We start from the raw sequence: 10,000 nt of genomic DNA, 5'->3' as shown, positions 1-10,000 counted from the left end.
TGTGTGCTGAAGGGAAGCTCCAGCCCGGCGTCCGTCCCCACCGGGGAGGAGTAGGCCTGCTGACTGAGCGCTGGGAGCCGGGAGCCTTTCCTGCAGTCAGTCGGTCGGTCAGTGAGTGAGTGAGTGTGTGTGCTGAAGGGAAGCTCCAGCCCGGCGTCCGTCCCCACCGGGGAGGAGTAGGCCTGCTGACTGAGCGCTGGGAGCCGGGAGCCTTTCCTGCAGTCAGTCGGTCGGTCAGTGAGTGAGTGAGTGTGTGTGCTGAAGGGAAGCTCCAGCCCGGCGTCCGTCCCCACCGGGGAGGAGTAGGCCTGCTGACTGAGCGCTGGGAGCCGGGAGCCTTTCCTGCAGTCAGTCGGTCGGTCAGTGAGTGAGTGAGTGTGTGTGCTGAAGGGAAGCTCCAGCCCGGCGTCCGTCCCCACCGGGGAGGAGTAGGCCTGCTGACTGAGCGCTGGGAGCCGGGAGCCTTTCCTGCAGTCAGTCGGTCGGTCAGTGAGTGAGTGTGTGTGCTGAAGGGAAGCTCCAGCCCGGCGTCCGTCCCCACCGGGGAGGAGTAGGCCTGCTGACTGAGCGCTGGGAGCCGGGAGCCTTTCCTGCAGTCAGTCGGTCGGTCAGTGAGTGAGTGTGTGTGCTGAAGGGAAGCTCCAGCCCGGCGTCCGTCCCCACCGGGGAGGAGTAGGCCTGCTGACTGAGCGCTGGGAGCCGGGAGCCTTTCCTGCAGTCAGTCGGTCGGTCAGTGAGTGAGTGTGTGTGCTGAAGGGAAGCTCCAGCCCGGCGTCCGTCCCCACCGGGGAGGAGTAGGCCTGCTGACTGAGCGCTGGGAGCCGGGAGCCTTTCCTGCAGTCAGTCGGTCGGTCAGTGAGTGAGTGAGTGTGTGTGCTGAAGGGAAGCTCCAGCCCGGCGTCCGTCCCCACCGGGGAGGAGTAGGCCTGCTGACTGAGCGCTGGGAGCCGGGAGCCTTTCCTGCAGTCAGTCGGTCGGTCAGTGAGTGAGTGAGTGTGTGTGCTGAAGGGAAGCTCCAGCCCGGCGTCCGTCCCCACCGGGGAGGAGTAGGCCTGCTGACTGAGCGCTGGGAGCCGGGAGCCTTTCCTGCAGTCAGTCGGTCGGTCAGTGAGTGAGTGAGTGTGTGTGCTGAAGGGAAGCTCCAGCCCGGCGTCCGTCCCCACCGGGGAGGAGTAGGCCTGCTGACTGAGCGCTGGGAGCCGGGAGCCTTTCCTGCAGTCAGTCGGTCGGTCAGTGAGTGAGTGTGTGTGCTGAAGGGAAGCTCCAGCCCGGCGTCCGTCCCCACCGGGGAGGAGTAGGCCTGCTGACTGAGCGCTGGGAGCCGGGAGCCTTTCCTGCAGTCAGTCGGTCGGTCAGTGAGTGAGTGAGTGTGTGTGCTGAAGGGAAGCTCCAGCCCGGCGTCCGTCCCCACCGGGGAGGAGTAGGCCTGCTGACTGAGCGCTGGGAGCCGGGAGCCTTTCCTGCAGTCAGTCGGTCGGTCAGTGAGTGAGTGAGTGTGTGTGCTGAAGGGAAGCTCCAGCCCGGCGTCCGTCCCCACCGGGGAGGAGTAGGCCTGCTGACTGAGCGCTGGGAGCCGGGAGCCTTTCCTGCAGTCAGTCGGTCGGTCAGTGAGTGAGTGTGTGTGCTGAAGGGAAGCTCCAGCCCGGCGTCCGTCCCCACCGGGGAGGAGTAGGCCTGCTGACTGAGCGCTGGGAGCCGGGAGCCTTTCCTGCAGTCAGTCGGTCGGTCAGTGAGTGAGTGAGTGTGTGTGCTGAAGGGAAGCTCCAGCCCGGCGTCCGTCCCCACCGGGGAGGAGTAGGCCTGCTGACTGAGCGCTGGGAGCCGGGAGCCTTTCCTGCAGTCAGTCGGTCGGTCAGTGAGTGAGTGAGTGTGTGTGCTGAAGGGAAGCTCCAGCCCGGCGTCCGTCCCCACCGGGGAGTTGTGCCCGGGCCCGGGCCTCCTGCCGACGGACCGTGTGGCGCATTGTCCCGACTGCGGACTTTCTCCAGCAAAAAGGCGGAGGTGCAGTACCGCCATTTCGCCACACGAGGGACGGAATGGCACCCAACTGCCCCCTGGTGTCGAAAAAGCGCAAGGGCACCCGGGCCGGTCCGCCCCAGGCAGCGGCCGAGATGCAGCACCGGGGGCCCGGCCTGCCTGCCCTGGAGGTCAGCCTGCCAGCCCTGGAGGTCTGCCTTCCAGCCCTGGAGGACAGCCTGCCTGCCCTGGTAGCAGCACTGCCTGCCTTCCAGCCCTGGAGGTCTGCCTGTTAGCCCTGGAGGTCTGCTATCCAGCCCTGGTAGCAGCACTGCCTGCCCTGGAGGTCTGCCTGCCTGCCCTGGAGGTCTGCCTGTTAGCCCTGGAGGTCAGCCTGTTAGCCCTGGAGGTCTGCTATCCAGCCCTGGAGGTCAGCTATCCAGCCCTGGAGGTCTGCCTGCCTGCCTGCCTGCCCTGGAGGTCAGCCTGCCAGCCCTGGAGGTCTGCCTGTTAGCCCTGGAGGTCTGCTATCCAGCCCTGGAGGTCTGCTATCCAGCCCTGGTAGCAGCACTGCCAGCCCTGGAGGTCAGCTATCCAGCCCTGGAGGTCTGCTATCCAGCCCTGGTAGCAGCACTGCCTGCCCTGGAGGTCTGCCTGCCTGCCTTCCAGCCCTGGAGGTCTGCTATCCAGCCCTGGTAGCAGCACTGCCTGCCCTGGAGGTCTGCCTGCCTGCCCTGGAGGTCTGCCTTCCAGCCCTGGAGGACAGCCTGCCTGCCCTGGTAGCAGCACTGCCTGCCCTGGAGGTCAGCCTGTTAGCCCTGGAGGTCTGCTATCCAGCCCTGGTAGCAGCACTGCCTGCCCTGGAGGTCTGCCTGCCTGCCCTGGAGGTCTGCCTGTTAGCCCTGGAGGTCAGCCTGTTAGCCCTGGAGGTCTGCTATCCAGCCCTGGAGGTCAGCTATCCAGCCCTGGAGGTCTGCTATCCAGCCCTGGAGGTCTGCCTGCCTGCCTGCCTGCCCTGGAGGTCAGCCTGCCAGCCCTGGAGGTCTGCCTGTTAGCCCTGGAGGTCTGCTATCCAGCCCTGGTAGCAGCACTGCCTGCCCTGGAGGTCTGCCTGCCTGCCCTGGAGGTCTGCCTGCCTGCCTGCCTGCCTGCCTGCCTGCCCTGGAGGTCTGCCATCCTGCCCTGGTAGCAGCACTGCCTGCCCTGGAGGTCTGCCTGCCTGCCCTGGAGGTCTGCCTGTTAGCCCTGGAGGTCAGCCTGTTAGCCCTGGAGGTCTGCTATCCAGCCCTGGTAGCAGCACTGCCTGCCCTGGAGGTCTGCCTGCCTGCCTTCCAGCCCTGGAGGTCTGCTATCCAGCCCTGGTAGCAGCACTGCCTGCCCTGGAGGTCTGCCTGCCTGCCTTCCAGCCCTGGAGGTCAGCCTGCCAGCCCTGGAGGTCAGCCTGTTAGCCCTGGAGGTCTGCCTGCCTGCCTGCCTGCCTGCCCTGGAGGTCAGCCTGCCAGCCCTGGAGGTCTGCCTGCCTGCCTGCCTGCCCTGGAGGTCAGCCTGCCAGCCCTGGCAGCAGCACGGCCTACCTGCCTGCCTGCCCTGGAGGTCTGCCTGCCTGCCTGCCTGCCTGCCCTGGAGGTCTGCCTGCCTGCCTGCCTGCCCCGGAGGTCAGCCCCAGGCAGCCGGGTGGCCTGCCTGCTGCTGCTAGGCCGCTGCCCCGAGCCGCCGACCCCATCGACAGGAACACGAGAGAGTTTACAAGCGAGAGGAGGCCACATATTCGACACCTTTCGTGCTCGTTTTAGTCTCCAGTCTGTTTTGACGTGTGTTATTCTGAATCTGCTGCTTTAACTCAAGGGATTCTGTCGCGATTGATGCCTTGTCCTTCGCTGTATGTTTGCACTGGTGTTGTAAGTCGCCCTCTGTAAGATCATCATTTATTATCTGCCAAGAAATAAAGATCATCATAATGTTCCCCAACTTTCAGCTTCTGGGGAGTTTGTTCCAGAGTGTGACGACTCTCTCTCTATCTCCATCTCTCTCTCTATCTCCATCTCTCTCTATCTCCATCTCTCTCTATCTCCATCTCTCTATCTCCACCTCTCTCTCCCTCTCCACCTCTCTCTCTCTCTATCTCTCCCTCTCTCTCACTGTGTGTGTGTGTGTGTGTGTGTGTGTGTGTGTGTGTGTGTGTGTGTGTGTGTGTGTGTGTGTGTGTGTGTGTGTGTACAGCAGTGTCCCTAGACGAGAGAGAGATCCCTAGACGGGGAAATTACTTTCAAACTGCAGTACCGAAATGTGTCCGTTAGATGGCAGCATGCACCAAGGAATGAAGGAAAGTGCAAAACAAAATGAAAAGGCACATCGCCTGGGCGAAAAATAATCGTAACAAATCAACGGGGGCATTTCTCGGAAAACTAACACCGGGGCAGTGCTCAGGGGGGTCCCACCTCGTGGCCACCCGGTTTGGGGGGCGATCGGGGCCGGTTCCGAAAATCGCTAAATCTCCCATAGCCAGCCCACGCTCCATCCGATAGAGCAATGCCGGGCGGCCGGCCGGCAACTACGGATCATAACAAATCAACGGGGGCATTTCTCCGAAAACTAACACCGGGGCAGTGCTCAGGGGGGTCCCACCTCGTGGCCACCCGGTTTGGGGGGCCATCGGGGCCGGTTCCGAAAATCGCTAAATCTCCCATAGCCAGCCCACGCTCCATCCGATAGAGCAATGCCGGGCGGCCGGCCGGCAACTACGGATCATAACAAATCAACGGGGGCATTTCTCCGAAAACTAACACCGGGGCAGTGCTCAGGGGGGTCCCACCTCGTGGCCACCCGGTTTGGGGGGCCATCGGGGCCGGCTGAAGAATCGCCCATACTCTGCCATAGGCAGCCCACGGTCCATCCGATCAGAGCAATGCCGGGCGGCCGGCAACCTATGGATCATAACACATCAACGGAGGCATGATAAGAGCATCTTTTATTATCTGCCAAGAAATATAGACCATCACAATGTTCCCCAACTTTCAGCTTCTACCACATCGCTGGGGAGTTTATTCCACTGTGTGACTACTCTCTCTCTATCTCTCTCTCTCTCTCTCTCTCTCTCTGTGTGTGTGTGTGTGTGTGTGTGTGTGTGTGTGTGTGTGTGTGTGTACAGCAGTGTCTCCGGTTTTCCTTTTGGAATGCCTTGAAGCCGGGGGGGCTTTGCACTCATGAGAACATAGGGTGTCCTTGCCCTCCTTTCGCAGCCCAGGGCATTGAGAGATCCCTAGACGGGGAAATTACTTTCAAACTGCAGTACCGAAATGTGTCCGTTAGATGGCAGCATGCACCAAGGAATGAAGGAAAGTGCAAAACAAAATGAAAAGGCACATCGCCTGGGCGAAAAATAATCGTAACAAATCAACGGGGGCATTTCTCCGAAAACTAACACCGGGGCAGTGCTCAGGGGGGTCCCACCTCGTGGCCACCCGGTTTGGGGGGCGATCGGGGCCGGTTCCGAAAATCGCTAAATCTCCCATAGCCAGCCCACGCTCCATCCGATAGAGCAATGCCGGGCGGCCGGCCGGCAACTACGGATCATAACAAATCAACGGGGGCATTTCTCCGAAAACTAACACCGGGGCAGTGCTCAGGGGGGTCCCACCTCGTGGCCACCCGGTTTGGGGGGCGATCGGGGCCGGTTCCGAAAATCGCTAAATCTCCCATAGCCAGCCCACGCTCCATCCGATAGAGCAATGCCGGGCGGCCGGCCGGCAACTACGGATCATAAGAAATCAACGGGGGCATTTCTCCGAAAACTAACACCGGGGCAGTGCTCAGGGGGGTCCCACCTCGTGGCCACCCGGTTTGGGGGGCGATCGGGGCCGGTTCCGAAAATCGCTAAATCTCCCATAGCCAGCCCACGCTCCATCCGATAGAGCAATGCCGGGCGGCCGGCCGGCAACTACGGATCATAACAAATCAACGGGGGCATTTCTCCGAAAACTAACACCGGGGCAGTGCTCAGGGGGGTCCCACCTCGTGGCCACCCGGTTTGGGGGGCGATCGGGGCCGGTTCCGAAAATCGCTAAATCTCCCATAGCCAGCCCACGCTCCATCCGATAGAGCAATGCCGGGCGGCCGGCCGGCAACTACGGATCATAAGAAATCAACGGGGGCATTTCTCCGAAAACTAACACCGGGGCAGTGCTCAGGGGGGTCCCACCTCGTGGCCACCCGGTTTGGGGGGCCATCGGGGCCGGCTGAAGAATCGCCCATACTCTGCCATAGGCAGCCCACGGTCCATCCGATCAGAGCAATGCCGGGCGGCCGGCAACCTATGGATCATAACACATCAACGGAGGCATGATAAGAGCATCTTTTATTATCTGCCAAGAAATATAGACCATCACAATGTTCCCCAACTTTCAGCTTCTACCACATCGCTGGGGAGTTTATTCCACTGTGTGACTACTCTCTCTCTATCTCTCTCTCTCTCTCTCTCTCTCTCTCTCTCTCTCTGTGTGTGTGTGTGTGTGTGTGTGTGTGTGTGTGTGTGTGTGTGTGTGTGTGTGTGTGTGTGTGTGTGTACAGCAGTGTCTCCGGTTTTCCTTTTGGAATGCCTTGAAGCCGGGGGGGCTTTGCACTCATGAGAACATAGGGTGTCCTTGCCCTCCTTTCGCAGCCCAGGGCATTGAGAGATCCCTAGACGGGGAAATTACTTTCAAACTGCAGTACCGAAATGTGTCCGTTAGATGGTAGCATGCACCAAGGAATGAAGGAAAGTGCAAAACAAAATGAAAAGGCACATCGCCTGGGCGAAAAATAATCGTAACAAATCAACGGGGGCATTTCTCCGAAAACTAACACCGGGGCAGTGCTCAGGGGGGTCCCACCTCGTGGCCACCCGGTTTGGGGGGCGATCGGGGCCGGTTCCGAAAATCGCTAAATCTCCCATAGCCAGCCCACGCTCCATCCGATAGAGCAATGCCGGGCGGCCGGCCGGCAACTACGGATCATAACAAATCAACGGGGGCATTTCTCCAGAAACTAACACCGGGGCAGTGCTCAGGGGGCTCCCAGCTATCAGCCACCCTACCCTGGGACCGATGGGAGCACTTTAAAATTTTCGAGTCAGGGGACCAGACGGCCGAGTGAAAAACTTTGAAAAATATTCTATCTCCTCACTCCCATTGACTTTGCATTAGGGCGACCAGGCGGCCGGCGGAAAAAAAATCATAACAAATCAACGGGGGCATTTCTCCAGAAACTAACACCGGGGCAGTGCTCAGGGGGCTCCCAGCTATCAGCCACCCTACCCTGGGACCGATGGGAGCACTTTAAAATTTTCGAGTCAGGGGACCAGACGGCCGAGTGAAAAACTTTGAAAAATATTCTATCTCCTCACTCCCATTGACTTTACATTAGGGCGACCAGGCGGCCGGCGGAAAAAAAATCATAACAAATCAACGGGGGCATTTCTCCAGAAACTAACACCGGGGCAGTGCTCAGGGGGCTCCCAGCTATCAGCCACCCTACCCTGGGACCGATGGGAGCACTTTAAAATTTTCGAGTCAGGGGACCAGACGGCCGAGTGAAAAACTTTGAAAAATATTCTATCTCCTCACTCCCATTGACTTTGCATTAGGGCGACCAGGCGGCCGGCGGAAAAAAAATCATAACAAATCAACGGGGGCATTTCTCCAGAAACTAACACCGGGGCAGTGCTCAGGGGGCTCCCAGCTATCAGCCACCCTACCCTGGGACCGATGGGAGCACTTTAAAATTTTCGAGTCAGGGGACCAGACGGCCGAGTGAAAAACTTTGAAAAATATTCTATCTCCTCACTCCCATTGACTTTGCATTAGGGCGACCAGGCGGCCGGCGGAAAAAAAATCATAACAAATCAACGGGGGCATTTCTCCAGAAACTAACACCGGGGCAGTGCTCAGGGGGCTCCCAGCTATCAGCCACCCTACCCTGGGACCGATGGGAGCACTTTAAAATTTTCGAGTCAGGGGACCAGACGGCCGAGTGAAAAACTTTGAAAAATATTCTATCTCCTCACTCCCATTGACTTTACATTAGGGCGACCAGGCGGCCGGCGGAAAAAAAATCATAACAAATCAACGGGGGCATTTCTCCAGAAACTAACACCGGGGCAGTGCTCAGGGGGCTCCCAGCTATCAGCCACCCTACCCTGGGACCGATGGGAGCACTTTAAAATTTTCGAGTCAGGGGACCAGACGGCCGAGTGAAAAACTTTGAAAAATATTCTATCTCCTCACTCCCATTGACTTTGCATTAGGGCGACCAGGCGGCCGGCGGAAAAAAAATCATAACAAATCAACGGGGGCATTTCTCCAGAAACTAACACCGGGGCAGTGCTCAGGGGGCTCCCAGCTATCAGCCACCCTACCCTGGGACCGATGGGAGCACTTTAAAATTTTCGAGTCAGGGGACCAGACGGCCGAGTGAAAAACTTTGAAAAATATTCTATCTCCTCACTCCCATTGACTTTACATTAGGGCGACCAGGCGGCCGGCGGAAAAAAAATCATAACAAATCAACGGGGGCATTTCTCCAGAAACTAACACCGGGGCTGTGCTCAGGGGGCTCCCAGCTATCAGCCCCCCGGGTCTGGGGGCATTGTTTTTCTTTTTAATCATTTTGAGCATTTCCCCCAGTTTAGAGATGTGTGCCCCTAGACAACCCATTGAGAATAACTATGAAATGTTCTGAAGTTTTGATTTTCAAATGTCGGTGAAAATTGAAAAACGTCATATATTCTTCAAAGGAAGCATGGGGCGATGGTAGGGAGAGTCCCCGCAGCGTGCCTCGGCAGCGATGGGAGCGTTTTCGATGTCCCCGTCCCCCCCCATAGGGATAGAAGGGGAGTTAGGTGACCAGGCGTCCCGGGTCCCAAAAATCGAAAAATTAATATAGAATGCTTTTTAATCCATAAATAAAGTAGGGGGCAGTCCTGGTGAGAGTCCCAGCCACAGCCCCAGTGTGTTTTGGAGTCGTTTGTGGCCGGGTGAAAAACTTTGAAAAATTTTCTATCTCCTCACTCCCATTGACTTTGCATTAGGGCGACCAGGCGGCCGGCGGAAAAAAAATCATAACAAATCAACGGGGGCATTTCTCCGAAAACTAACACCGGGGCAGTGCTCAGGGGGCTCCCAGCTATCAGCCACCCTATCCCGGGACCGATGGGAGCACTTTAAAATTTTCGAGTTAGGGGACCAGGCGGCCGAGTGAAAAACTTTGAAAAATTTTCTATCTCCTCACTCCCATTGACTTTGCATTAGGGCGACCAGGCGGCCGGCGGAAAAAAAATCATAACAAATCAACGGAGGCATTTCTCCGAAAACTAACACCGGGGCAGTGCTCAGGGGGCTCCCAGCTATCAGCCACCCTATCCCGGGACCGATGGGAGCACTTTAAAATTTTCGAGTTAGGGGACCAGGCGGCCGAGTGAAAAACTTTGAAAAATATTCTATCTCCTCACTCCCATTGACTTTACATTAGGGCGACCAGGCGGCCGGCGGAAAAAAAATCATAACAAATCAACGGGGGCATTTCTCCAGAAACTAACACCGGGGCTGTGCTCAGGGGGCTCCCAGCTATCAGCCCCCCGGGTCTGGGGGCATTGTTTTTCTTTTTAATCATTTTGAGCATTTCCCCCAGTTTAGAGATGTGTGCCCCTAGACAACCCATTGAGAATAACTATGAAATGTTCTGAAGTTTTGATTTTCAAATGTCGGTGAAAATTGAAAAACGTCATATATTCTTCAAAGGAAGCATGGGGCGATGGTAGGGAGAGTCCCCGCAGCGTGCCTCGGCAGCGATGGGAGCGTTTTCGATGTCCCCGTCCCCCCCCATAGGGATAGAAGGGGAGTTAGGTGACCAGGCGTCCCGGGTCCCAAAAATCGAAAAATTAATATAGAATGCTTTTTAATCCATAAATAAAGTAGGGGGCAGTCCTGGTGAGAGTCCCAGCCACAGCCCCAGTGTGTTTTGGAGTCGTTTGTGGCCGGGTGAAAAACTTTGAAAAATTTTCTATCTCCTC

Source organism: Amia ocellicauda, unplaced genomic scaffold, assembly GCF_036373705.1.
Source record: "Amia ocellicauda isolate fAmiCal2 unplaced genomic scaffold, fAmiCal2.hap1 HAP1_SCAFFOLD_136, whole genome shotgun sequence".
Taxonomy (NCBI): domain Eukaryota; kingdom Metazoa; phylum Chordata; class Actinopteri; order Amiiformes; family Amiidae; genus Amia; species Amia ocellicauda.
The sequence above is the reverse complement of the archived record's forward strand: the minus strand, read 5'-3'. Positions refer to the sequence as shown.